At 42.7% G+C, this 13179-nt stretch overlaps 1 protein-coding gene across 1 annotated transcript in view; it reads right to left on the bottom strand.

The window, feature by feature from the left end:
• Nucleotides 1-12849: 12849 nt before the first annotated feature.
• The window catches only part of rnaset2 (ribonuclease T2), a 6016-nt gene continuing 5686 nt past the window's right edge, over nt 12850-13179 (bottom strand). The window contains exon 10 of the mRNA XM_083697746.1: nt 12850-13179. This exon is cut by the window's right edge and continues 789 nt beyond it. The gene's annotated coding sequence lies outside the window, so the exon portion shown is untranslated.

The following is a 13179-nucleotide window of genomic DNA, read 5'->3' as shown; positions in this document are numbered from 1 at the left end:
CCACAGGGATGAGGGTGAACCACAGGGATGAAGTTGAACCGCAGAGATGAGGATGAACCACAGGGTGATGAGAGGATGAACCACAGGGATGAGGATGAACCACAGGGACGAGGATGAACCACAGGGTGATGAGAGGATGAACCACAGGGATGAGGATGAACCACAGGGATGAGGTTGAACCGCAGGGATGAGGATGAACCACAGAGTGATGAGAGGATGAACCACAGGGTGATGAGAGGATGAACCACAGGGATGAGGATGAACCACAGGGACGAGGGTGAACCACAGGGATGAGGATGAACCACAGGGATGAGGAGGGACGAGGATGAACCACAGGGTGATGAGAGGATGAACCACAGTGATGAGGATGAACCACAGGGACGAGGGTGAACCACAGGGATGAGGATGAACCACAGGGATGAGGATGAACCACAGGGACGAGGATGAACCACAGGGATGAGGATGAACCACAGGGACGAGGATGAACCACAGGGACGAGGATGAACCACAGGGATGAGGATGAACCACAGGGATGAGGACGAACCACAGGGACGAGGATGAACCACAGGGACGAGGATGAACCACAGGGATGAGGATGAACCTCAGGTGTGTAGACAGAGCAGGTTGAGGGGAAGACTGAACTGGATTGAGCTGGAGCCTGGGGCCACGCCCACACACATACATACACACACACAGACTGACAGACAGACAGAGGAGAGAGAGCCTGGCTAGGTGGAGGGTGTGACAAACGTCACCTACGCTCTAACAGGACAGCCATACCATACACCACTTAACACTACCTAACACTACCTAACACCACTTAACACTACCTAACACCACTTAACACTACCTAACACTACCTAACACCACTTAACACTACCTAACACCACTTAACACTACCTAACACTACCTAACACCACTTAACACTACTTAACACCACTTAACACTACCTAACACTACCTAACACCACTTAACACTACCTAACACCACTTAACACTACCTAACACCACTTAACACTACCTAACACTACCCAAGACCACTTAACACTACCTAACACCACCTAAGACCACTTAACACTACCTAACACCACCTAAGACCACTTAACACTACCTAACACCACCTAACACCACCTAACACCATCTAACACCACCTAACACTACCTAACACCACCTAACACTACCTAACACCACCTAACACCATCTAACACCACCTAACACTACCTAACACCACCTAACACCACCTAACACTACCTAACACTACCTAACACCACCTAACAGGACATAACTAACACCACCTAACACCACCTAACACTACCGAACACCACCTAACACTCTACTCTACTGTACTCTACTCCAGAGGAAGTCACTCTACTCTACAATATTCTGTATTCAAGTGAAACTTCAAAGAAATGGCAAGATCAGAAATAAGAAAAGTCTCTTTATGAAGCCGAGACTCCTCTGAGCTGTCAGGAGATGAAAGAACACACACACACACACACACACACACACACACACACACACACACACACACACCTCCAACAGCAGCCGTCAGTCTGATCTACACACACACACACACACACACACACACACACACACACACACACACAGGAGTTCAGTTGGAGCTGCTGTCTCTTACTGTGACTAGCTCCAGACCTGTCATCTCAGAGCAGGTGGTTCAGTATCACACACCACCTACAGACAGGATGGTGTGTCCCAATCCCACCCGCCTGCTCTGGTCACATCACAGCAACTATTCAGCATTCCACTGACTGGTATGGAAATCCCATCTAATCCAGATTTAATCTCACCTCAACCTCAGGATTGACCTGTTTAATCCACGTCCATGCAGCGCTATGTCACAATGACAGAGACAGCAGCCTGTTAAACTACCTGTGATGTAGAAGTCTGTTTAAGGGAGGGAGGGAGGGAGGGAGGCAGGGAGGGAGGGAGGCAGGCAGGGAGGGAGGGAGGGAGGCAGGGAGGGAGGCAGGGAGGGAGGGAGGGAGGGAGGGTTACCTAGGAGATACATACTGTACCATTAGATGTAGCAGCAGATGAGATTGACTGCTCTCAGGAGGAAGTGGTGAGATTCCAAAATGACCCAAATAATAACAAACTTTAACCAACAGCCAAGCCTAGTCAGACTGTAACTATGGTAACTATGGCAACTATGTTAGAGTGATAGACAGTCAGACTGGATCTATGGTAACAATGTTAAAGTGGTAGACAGTCAGACTGTAACTATGGTAACAATGTTAAAGTGGTAGACAGTCAGACTGTAACTATGGTAACCATGTTAGAGTGGTAGACAGTCAGACTGTAACTATGGTAACCATGTATCTGTGTCATGTTGCGGTTCAGAGGCAGATTTGTCTGCCATTTCTTACTGTCTCTGTCTGTCAGCTCACACACACACACACACACACACACACACACACACACACACACACACACACACACACACACGGACTGAATACATCTGTACGCACGCATCAATACACACACCCACACACACATACACACGCACACATCCACACACACGCATCAATACACACGCACACACACACACACACACACACACACGCACACACACGCATCAATACACATGCACACACACACACACACACACACACACACACACACACACAGCCAGTGTGCCCTGCAGCAGTGTACCATAGTTAAACTCCTCCCTCTATTGATGCACAGTAGAGAGTAAACACTTAACACTTAACTCTATATACACTAACTCTATATACACTAACTCTATATACACTTAACTCTATATACACTCCCTCTATATACACTTAACTCTATATACACTTAACTCTATATATACTAACTCTATATACACTTAACTCTATATATACTAACTCTATATACACTAACTCTATATACACTTAACTCTATATACACTAACTCTCTCTATATACACTCCCTCTATATACACTTAACTCTATATACACTAACTCTATATACACTCCCTCTATATACACTAACTCTATATACACTCCCTCTATATACACTTACCTCTATATACACTAACTCTATATACACTAACTCTCTCTATATACACTAACTCTCTCTATATACACTAACTCTCTCTATATACACTAACTCTATATACACTCCCTCTATATACACTAACTCTATATACACTAACTCTCTCTATATACACTAACTCTCTCTATATACACTTACCTCTATATACACTAACTCTATATACACTAACTCTCTCTATATACACTAACTCTCTCTATATACACTAACTCTATATACACTAACTCTCTCTATATACACTAACTCTCTCTATATACACTAACTCTATATACACTAACTCTCTCTATATACACTAACTCTCTCTATATACACTAACTCTATATACACTAACTCTCTCTATATACACTAACTCTCTCTATATACACTAACTCTCTCTATATACACTAACTCTCTCTATATACACTAACTCTATATACACTAACTCTATATACACTAACTCTCTCTATATACACTAACTCTCTCTATATACACTAACTCTATATACACTAACTCTATATACACTAACTCTCTCTATATACACTAACTCTCTCTATATACACTAACTCTTACACTTAGTGCTGGCTCAGTGCTGTGTTGAGGACAAAAGCCAGATTGAAACTTCTCAAATATACAGCTGAAATTTAGGTAATCATTTAGCTGTTTAAATATTAATTTCTCAAGAATTTTACTTAAAAAATAAAGGTTTGAAATTGGCCTGAAATTGTTTAGCACTGAAGGATCCAGGTTGCTTTTCTTTAGGAGAGGTTTCACAACAGCAGTTTTCAGGGCCAGGGGGAAAATACCAGTCAGCAAGGAGTGATTTACAATCACTAGCACTTCATCCTCTAGACAATTAAACAATCACTAGCACTTCATCCTCTAGACAATTAAACAATCACTAGCACTTCATCCTCTAGACAATTAAACAATCACTAGCACTTCATCCTCTAGACAATTAAACACCGTCTTAAAAAAGGTGGTGGGGATAGGGTCAAGGATAGGGTCAAGGATAGGGTCAAGGATAGGGTCAAGGATAGGGTCATGGATAGGGTCATGGATAGGGTCAAGGATAGGGTCAGGGATAGGGTCAAGGATAGGGTCAAGGATAGGGTCACGGATAGGGTCAAGGATAGGGTCATGGATAGGGTCAAGGATAGGGTCACGGATAGGGTCATGGATAGGGTCAAGGATAGGGTCAAGGATAGGGTCATGGATAGGGTCATGGATAGGGTCAAGGATAGGGTCAGGGATAGGGTCAAGGATAGGGTCAAGGATAGGGTCACGGATAGGGTCATGGATAGGGTCATGGATAGGGTCAAGGATAGGGTCATGGATAGGGTCACGGATAGGGTCACGGATAGGGTCAAGGATAGGGTCATGGATAGGGCCAGGGATAGGGTCAGGGATAGGGTCAAGGATAGGGCCAGGGATAGGGTCAGGGATAGGGTCATGGATAGGGTCAAGGATAGGGTCATGGATAGGGTCACGGATAGGGTCAAGGATAGGGTCATGGATAGGGTCATGGATAGGGTCAAGGATAGGGTCAAGTGAGCAGATGGAGGGTTTTCATTGCATTACTTCGTTCCTGAGCATTTCTTTATCAACAGCAGCAAAACCATTCATAGCAGTTTTAGGCAGAGGGAAAGTGTCCAAAGACAGGGGCTCACGCACATTCTCAATAGTTGAGAAACGCATTCTGGGATTATTATGATTTTTAGAAGCTTTGAGAAATGAGCTTGTCTTGCATTACTAATTGCTTTATTGAAGATAGTGAGGTGTTCTTTAAAAATGTCATGATGGACTTGCAACTTAGTTTTTCTCCACTGACACTCAGCTTTTCTACATTTGTTCTTTAAGTTAATAACATCCCCAGTTCTCCATGATGGTTTCTGTTTACATGGAATCTTCTTACGTTTGGCTGGTCTTCAGCTTATTATTCAAATTGTTGACTAAATCATCACAAGAGGAAGGAAGGATCTGTGGGGGAATGTTATTAATATGTTATTATTGAGATAACGTTTCCTAACAACCTGCTCAGTACCAACGCTAGATGACGATATGAATGCAGAGAAAACAATACAGTAGTGGTCTGAGAATGCCAAGTCAATTACAGAGGACACATCAATCCTGAGACCACGAGTGATAATTAGATCCAACGTATGACCGCGGTTGTGAGTCGGTCCATTAACATGTTGAATAAAACCCAGAGAGCTCAACACATTTAGGAACTCAGCGGCTTTAGAGTCGACCGCGTTATCCACATGTAGATTAAAGTCACCGATGATGTCATGTTGTCATAATTGGTACTGACAATAGACAACATTTCATCTAAAAAGATTTGAAAACTGTTTGGGGGGTCGATATATATCATTATAACAAGCACAGGGGGTTGGGATTTTAACAGTATAGCATGATGCTCAAAGGAGCACAAATCACCAATAGGGATATTTCTGTTTAGGGCGTCAGCAAATATAGAGGCAGTCCCACCGCCTTTTTTACCATGCCTTGTAGAATGGTCTAAACTACAGCATGGAGGGGACGTCTCAATAAGAACAGCAGGTCTGTCTATTTAACCAGGTTTCTGTTAAAAACATGCAGTCAATTTTATGTTCAGATATGAGTTAATAACAAAAGTCGTATTGCTTAGTGATCGAACATTAAGAAGTGCCATATCCATTTTCCCCATCCAGTCTTTCTTAGTGCAGGATGTGGAACATTCAATGGGATGGAGATCAGATGACTTGCAGTTACACCACAAGTAGTACAGGTTAACTGATGTAGTAGTACAGTAGTACAGGTTAACTGATGTAGTAGTACAGTAGTACAGGTTAACTGATGTAGTAGTACAGGTTAACTGATGTAGTAGTACAGTAGTACAGGTTAACTGATGTAGTAGTACAGTAGTACAGTAGTACAGGTTAACTGATGTAGTAGTACAGTAGTACAGTAGTACAGGTTAACTGATGTAGTAGTACAGTAGTACAGGTTAACTGATGTAGTAGTACAGTAGTACAGTAGTACAGGTTAACTGATGTAGTAGTACAGTAGTACAGTAGTACAGGTTAACTGATGTAGTAGTACAGTAGTACAGTAGTACAGGTTAACTGATGTAGTAGTACAGTAGTACAGGTTAACTGATGTAGTAGTACAGTAGTACAGTAGTACAGGTTAACTGATGTAGTAGTACAGTAGTACAGTAGTACAGGTTAACTGATGTAGTAGTACAGTAGTACAGGTTAACTGATGTAGTAGTACAGTAGTACAGGTTAACTGATGTAGTAGTACAGTAGTACAGTAGTACAGGTTAACTGATGTAGTAGTACAGTAGTACAGTAGTACAGGTTAACTGATGTAGTAGTACAGTAGTACAGGTTAACTGATGTAGTGGTACAGTAGTACAGGTTAACTGATGTAGTAGTACAGTAGTACAGGTTAACTGATGTAGTAGTACAGTAGTACAGGTTAACTGATGTAGTAGTACAGTAGTACAGTAGTACAGGTTAACTGATGTAGTAGTACAGTAGTACAGGTTAACTGATGTAGTAGTACAGTAGTACAGTAGTACAGGTTAACTGATGTAGTAGTACAGTAGTACAGGTTAACTGATGTAGTAGTACAGTAGTACAGTAGTACAGGTTAACTGATGTAGTAGTACAGTAGTACAGTAGTACAGGTTAACTGATGTAGTAGTACAGTAGTACAGGTTAACTGATGTAGTAGTACAGTAGTACAGGTTAACTGATGTAGTAGTACAGTAGTACAGGTTAACTGATGTAGTGGTACAGTAGTACAGGTTAACTGATGTAGTAGTACAGTAGTACAGGTTAACTGATGTAGTAGTACAGTAGTACAGTAGTACAGTAGTACAGGTTAACTGATGTAGTAGTACAGTAGTACAGGTTAACTGATGTAGTAGTACAGTAGTACAGTAGTACAGTAGTACAGTAGTACAGGTTAACTGATGTAGTAGTACAGTAGTACAGGTTAACTGATGTAGTAGTACAGTAGTACAGTAGTACAGGTTAACTGATGTAGTAGTACAGTAGTACAGGTTAACTGATGTAGTAGTACAGTAGTACAGTAGTACAGTAGTACAGGTTAACTGATGTAGTAGTACAGTAGTACAGGTTAACTGATGTAGTAGTACAGTAGTACAGGTTAACTGTGTAGTAAATATAGAGGCAGTCCCACCGCCTTTTTTACCATGCCTTGTAGAATGGTCTAAACTACAGCATGGAGGGGACGTCTCAATAAGAACAGCAGGTCTGTCTATTTAACCAGGTTTCTGTTAAAAACATGCAGTCAATTTTATGTTCAGATATGAGTTAATAACAAAAGTCTTATTGCTTAGTGATCGAACATTAAGAACATCGGACATTGAGAAGTGCCATATCCATTTTCCCCATCCAGTCTTTCTTAGTGCAGGATGTGGAACATTCAATGGGATGGAGATCAGATGACTTGCAGTTACACCACAAGTAGTACAGGTTAACTGATGTAGTAGTACAGTAGTACAGGTTAACTGATGTAGTAGTACAGTAGTACAGGTTAACTGATGTAGTAGTACAGGTTAACTGATGTAGTAGTACAGTAGTACAGGTTAACTGATGTAGTAGTACAGTAGTACAGTAGTACAGGTTAACTGATGTAGTAGTACAGTAGTACAGTAGTACAGGTTAACTGATGTAGTAGTACAGTAGTACAGTAGTACAGGTTAACTGATGTAGTAGTACAGTAGTACAGGTTAACTGATGTAGTAGTACAGTAGTACAGTAGTACAGGTTAACTGATGTAGTAGTACAGTAGTACAGTAGTACAGGTTAACTGATGTAGTAGTACAGTAGTACAGGTTAACTGATGTAGTAGTACAGTAGTACAGTAGTACAGGTTAACTGATGTAGTAGTACAGTAGTACAGGTTAACTGATGTAGTAGTACAGTAGTACAGTAGTACAGGTTAACTGATGTAGTAGTACAGTAGTACAGGTTAACTGATGTAGTAGTACAGTAGTACAGTAGTACAGGTTAACTGATGTAGTAGTACAGTAGTACAGTAGTACAGGTTAACTGATGTAGTAGTACAGTAGTACAGGTTAACTGATGTAGTAGTACAGTAGTACAGTAGTACAGGTTAACTGATGTAGTAGTACAGTAGTACAGTAGTACAGGTTAACTGATGTAGTAGTACAGTAGTACAGGTTAACTGATGTAGTAGTACAGTAGTACAGGTTAACTGATGTAGTAGTACAGTAGTACAGTAGTACAGGTTAACTGATGTAGTAGTACAGTAGTACAGGTTAACTGATGTAGTAGTACAGTAGTACAGTAGTACAGGTTAACTGATGTAGTAGTACAGTAGTACAGTAGTACAGGTTAACTGATGTAGTAGTACAGTAGTACAGGTTAACTGATGTAGTAGTACAGTAGTACAGTAGTACAGGTTAACTGATGTAGTAGTACAGTAGTACAGTAGTACAGGTTAACTGATGTAGTAGTACAGTAGTACAGGTTAACTGATGTAGTAGTACAGTAGTACAGGTTAACTGATGTAGTGGTACAGTAGTACAGGTTAACTGATGTAGTAGTACAGTAGTACAGGTTAACTGATGTAGTAGTACAGTAGTACAGGTTAACTGATGTAGTAGTACAGTAGTACAGTAGTACAGGTTAACTGATGTAGTAGTACAGTAGTACAGGTTAACTGATGTAGTAGTACAGTAGTACAGGTTAACTGATGTAGTAGTACAGTAGTACAGTAGTACAGGTTAACTGATGTAGTAGTACAGTAGTACAGTAGTACAGGTTAACTGATGTAGTAGTACAGTAGTACAGGTTAACTGATGTAGTAGTACAGTAGTACAGGTTAACTGATGTAGTAGTACAGTAGTACAGGTTAACTGATGTAGTAGTACAGTAGTACAGTAGTACAGTAGTACAGGTTAACTGATGTAGTAGTACAGTAGTACAGTAGTACAGTAGTACAGTAGTACAGGTTAACTGATGTAGTAGTACAGTAGTACAGGTTAACTGATGTAGTAGTACAGTAGTACAGTAGTACAGTAGTACAGGTTAACTGATGTAGTAGTACAGTAGTACAGGTTAACTGATGTAGTAGTACAGTAGTACAGTAGTACAGTAGTACAGTAGTACAGGTTAACTGATGTAGTAGTACAGTAGTACAGGTTAACTGATGTAGTAGTACAGTAGTACAGGTTAACTGATGTAGTAGTACAGTAGTACAGGTTAACTGATGTAGTAGTACAGTAGTACAGTAGTACAGTAGTACAGTTTAACTGATACAGTAGTACAGTAGTACAGTAGTACAGTAGTACAGTAGTACAGGTTAACTGATGTAGTAGTACAGTAGTACAGTAGTACAGTAGTACAGGTTAACTGATGTAGTAGTACAGTAGTACAGTAGTACAGTAGTACAGTAGTACAGGTTAACTGATGTAGTAGTACAGTAGTACAGTAGTACAGGTTAACTGATGTAGTAGTACAGTAGTACAGTAGTACAGTAGTACAGGTTAACTGATGTAGTAGTACAGTAGTACAGTAGTACAGGTTAACTGATGTAGTAGTACAGTAGTACAGTAGTACAGTAGTACAGGTTAACTGATGTAGTAGTACAGTAGTACAGTAGTACAGGTTAACTGATACAGTAGTACAGTAGTACAGTAGTACAGTAGTACAGTAGTACAGGTTAACTGATGTAGTAGTACAGTAGTACAGTAGTACAGGTTAACTGATGTAGTAGTACAGTAGTACAGTAGTACAGTAGTACAGTAGTACAGGTTAACTGATACAGTAGTACAGTAGTACAGGTTAACTGATGTTTAGTGGATCTCACATGTAGCCAGTTGTTAACTGGGATGAAATTAGACTGAAAACAGACTGTCTGACTGGCAGAGTTTAGGGACTAACCCTAACCCTAACCCTAACCCTAACCCTAACAGACTGTCTGACTGGGAGAGTTTAGGGACTAACCCTAACCCTAACCCTAACCCTAACCCTAACAGACTGTCTGACTGGGAGAGTTTAGGGACTAACCCTAACCCTAACCCTAACAGACTGTCTGACTGGGAGAGTTTAGGGACTAACCCTAACCCTAACCCTAACAGACTGTCTGACTGGGAGAGTTTAGGGACTAACCCTAACCCTAACCCTAACAGACTGTCTGACTGGGAGAGTTTAGGGACTAACCCTAACCCTAACCCTAACCCTAACCCTAACAGACTGTCTGACTGGGAGAGTTTAGGGACTAACCCTAACCCTAACCCTAACCCTAACAGACTGTCTGACTGGGAGAGTTTAGGGACTAACCCTAACCCTAACCCTAACAGACTGTCTGACTGGGAGAGTTTAGGGACTAACCCTAACCCTAACCCTAACAGACTGTCTGACTGGGAGAGTTTAGGGACTAACCCTAACCCTAACCCTAACCCTAACAGACTGTCTGACTGGGAGAGTTTAGGGACTAACCCTAACCCTAACCCTAACAGACTGCCTGACTGGGAGAGTTTAGGGACTAACCCTAACCCTAACCCTAACAGACTGCCTGACTGGGAGAGTTTAGGGACTAACCCTAACCGTAACCCTAACCCTAACAGACTGTCTGACTGGGAGAGTTTAGGGACTAACCCTAACCCTAACCCTAACCCTAACAGACTGCCTGACTGGGAGAGTTTAGGGACTAACCCTAACCCTAACCCTAACCGTAACCCTAACAGACTGCCTGACTGGGAGAGTTTAGGGACTAACCCTAACCCTAACAGACTGTCTGACTGGGAGAGTTTAGGGACTAACCCTAACCCTAACCCTAACAGACTGTCTGACTGGGAGAGTTTAGGGACTAACCCTAACCCTAACCCTAACAGACTGCCTGACTGGGAGAGTTTAGGGACTAACCCTAACCCTAACAGACTGCCTGACTGGGAGAGTTTAGGGACTAACCCTAACCCTAACCCTAACAGACTGTCTGACTGGCAGAGTTTAGGGACTAACCCTAACCCTAACCCTAACCCTAACCCTAACAGACTGTCTGACTGGGAGAGTTTAGGGACTAACCCTAACCCTAACCCTAACCCTAACCCTAACAGACTGTCTGACTGGGAGAGTTTAGGGACTAACCCTAACCCTAACCCTAACAGACTGTCTGACTGGGAGAGTTTAGGGACTAACCCTAACCCTAACCCTAACAGACTGTCTGACTGGGAGAGTTTAGGGACTAACCCTAACCCTAACCCTAACAGACTGTCTGACTGGGAGAGTTTAGGGACTAACCCTAACCCTAACCCTAACCCTAACCCTAACAGACTGTCTGACTGGGAGAGTTTAGGGACTAACCCTAACCCTAACCCTAACCCTAACAGACTGTCTGACTGGGAGAGTTTAGGGACTAACCCTAACCCTAACCCTAACAGACTGTCTGACTGGGAGAGTTTAGGGACTAACCCTAACCCTAACCCTAACAGACTGTCTGACTGGGAGAGTTTAGGGACTAACCCTAACCCTAACCCTAACCCTAACAGACTGTCTGACTGGGAGAGTTTAGGGACTAACCCTAACCCTAACCCTAACAGACTGCCTGACTGGGAGAGTTTAGGGACTAACCCTAACCCTAACCCTAACAGACTGCCTGACTGGGAGAGTTTAGGGACTAACCCTAACCGTAACCCTAACCCTAACAGACTGTCTGACTGGGAGAGTTTAGGGACTAACCCTAACCCTAACCCTAACCCTAACAGACTGCCTGACTGGGAGAGTTTAGGGACTAACCCTAACCCTAACCCTAACCGTAACCCTAACAGACTGCCTGACTGGGAGAGTTTAGGGACTAACCCTAACCCTAACAGACTGTCTGACTGGGAGAGTTTAGGGACTAACCCTAACCCTAACCCTAACAGACTGTCTGACTGGGAGAGTTTAGGGACTAACCCTAACCCTAACCCTAACAGACTGCCTGACTGGGAGAGTTTAGGGACTAACCCTAACCCTAACAGACTGCCTGACTGGGAGAGTTTAGGGACTAACCCTAACCCTAACCCTAACAGACTGTCTGACTGGGAGAGTTTAGGGACTAACCCTAACCCTAACCCTAACCGTAACCCTAACAGACTGCCTGACTGGGAGAGTTTAGGGACTAACCCTAACCCTAACAGACTGCCTGACTGGGAGAGTTTAGGGACTAACCCTAACCCTAACCCTAACCCTAACAGACTGCCTGACTGGGAGAGTTTAGGGACTAACCCTAACCCTAACCCTAACAGACTGCCTGACTGGGAGAGTTTAGGGACTAACCCTAACCCTAACCCTAACCCTAACAGACTGCCTGACTGGGAGAGTTTAGGGACTAACCCTAACCCTAACCCTAACCCTAACAGACTGCCTGACTGGGAGAGTTTAGGGACTAACCCTAACCCTAACCCTAACCCTAACAGACTGCCTGACTGGGAGAGTTTAGGGAGTATTTGTTTCGTAGTCCAGTCCCTTGTAGTGACCATGACAGACTGTAGTAACCATACAAGGTAACTGATTTAACTGACTTTGTTCTATTGGCATGGTGGTGATTACCTGGTGGGGGCATGTCAGTGTGGAGGATGGCAAGGCCATGTTTGCAGAGAGAAAGTGTTGGTTGGGATGGAGTCCATCTCTCTTCTAGTCACTATATCACTGCGGTTCCAGAAGAGGTCAATGAAGTGGATTCCCAGGGTTGTGCACTCTGCCTTGAGCAGCTGTGGAGAGAGAAGCCTGGAGAATGATGTCTGGTTTAACTGCCTTGAGCAGCTGTGGAGAGAGAAGCCTGGAGAATGATGTCTGGTTTAACTGTTTATTGAACAAGATGAAGATAAAGCAGAAACAGTAAAGAATCATGTGTTTTATTGTTGGAGACAGAAGCACCACAGCCAACAGTTCTGAAGGGAAGTGCATGTAGATACTTGGTTAATAAACACAACTCTGCTTCCCTGAAGACACACGGCAGGCCTGCTAGCAGATGGGCCAGGAGCTGCTGAGAGCACAGACATCTGGAACAAGACTAAGAACAACTCAATTGTTTTTAAAAACTAGGACATGAAGAGAATGTAAAACTTAGACGCATGATTTGTAGTAAAGTAGACAATAGTGTTAATTAAGAGAGTTGGTTC

This window comes from Argentina silus, assembly GCF_951799395.1.
Source record: "Argentina silus genome assembly, contig: scaffold_380, whole genome shotgun sequence".
NCBI classification, from domain to species: domain Eukaryota; kingdom Metazoa; phylum Chordata; class Actinopteri; order Argentiniformes; family Argentinidae; genus Argentina; species Argentina silus.
Note: the sequence above shows the minus strand (reverse complement) of the source record. Positions and strands in the feature narration are given on the sequence as shown.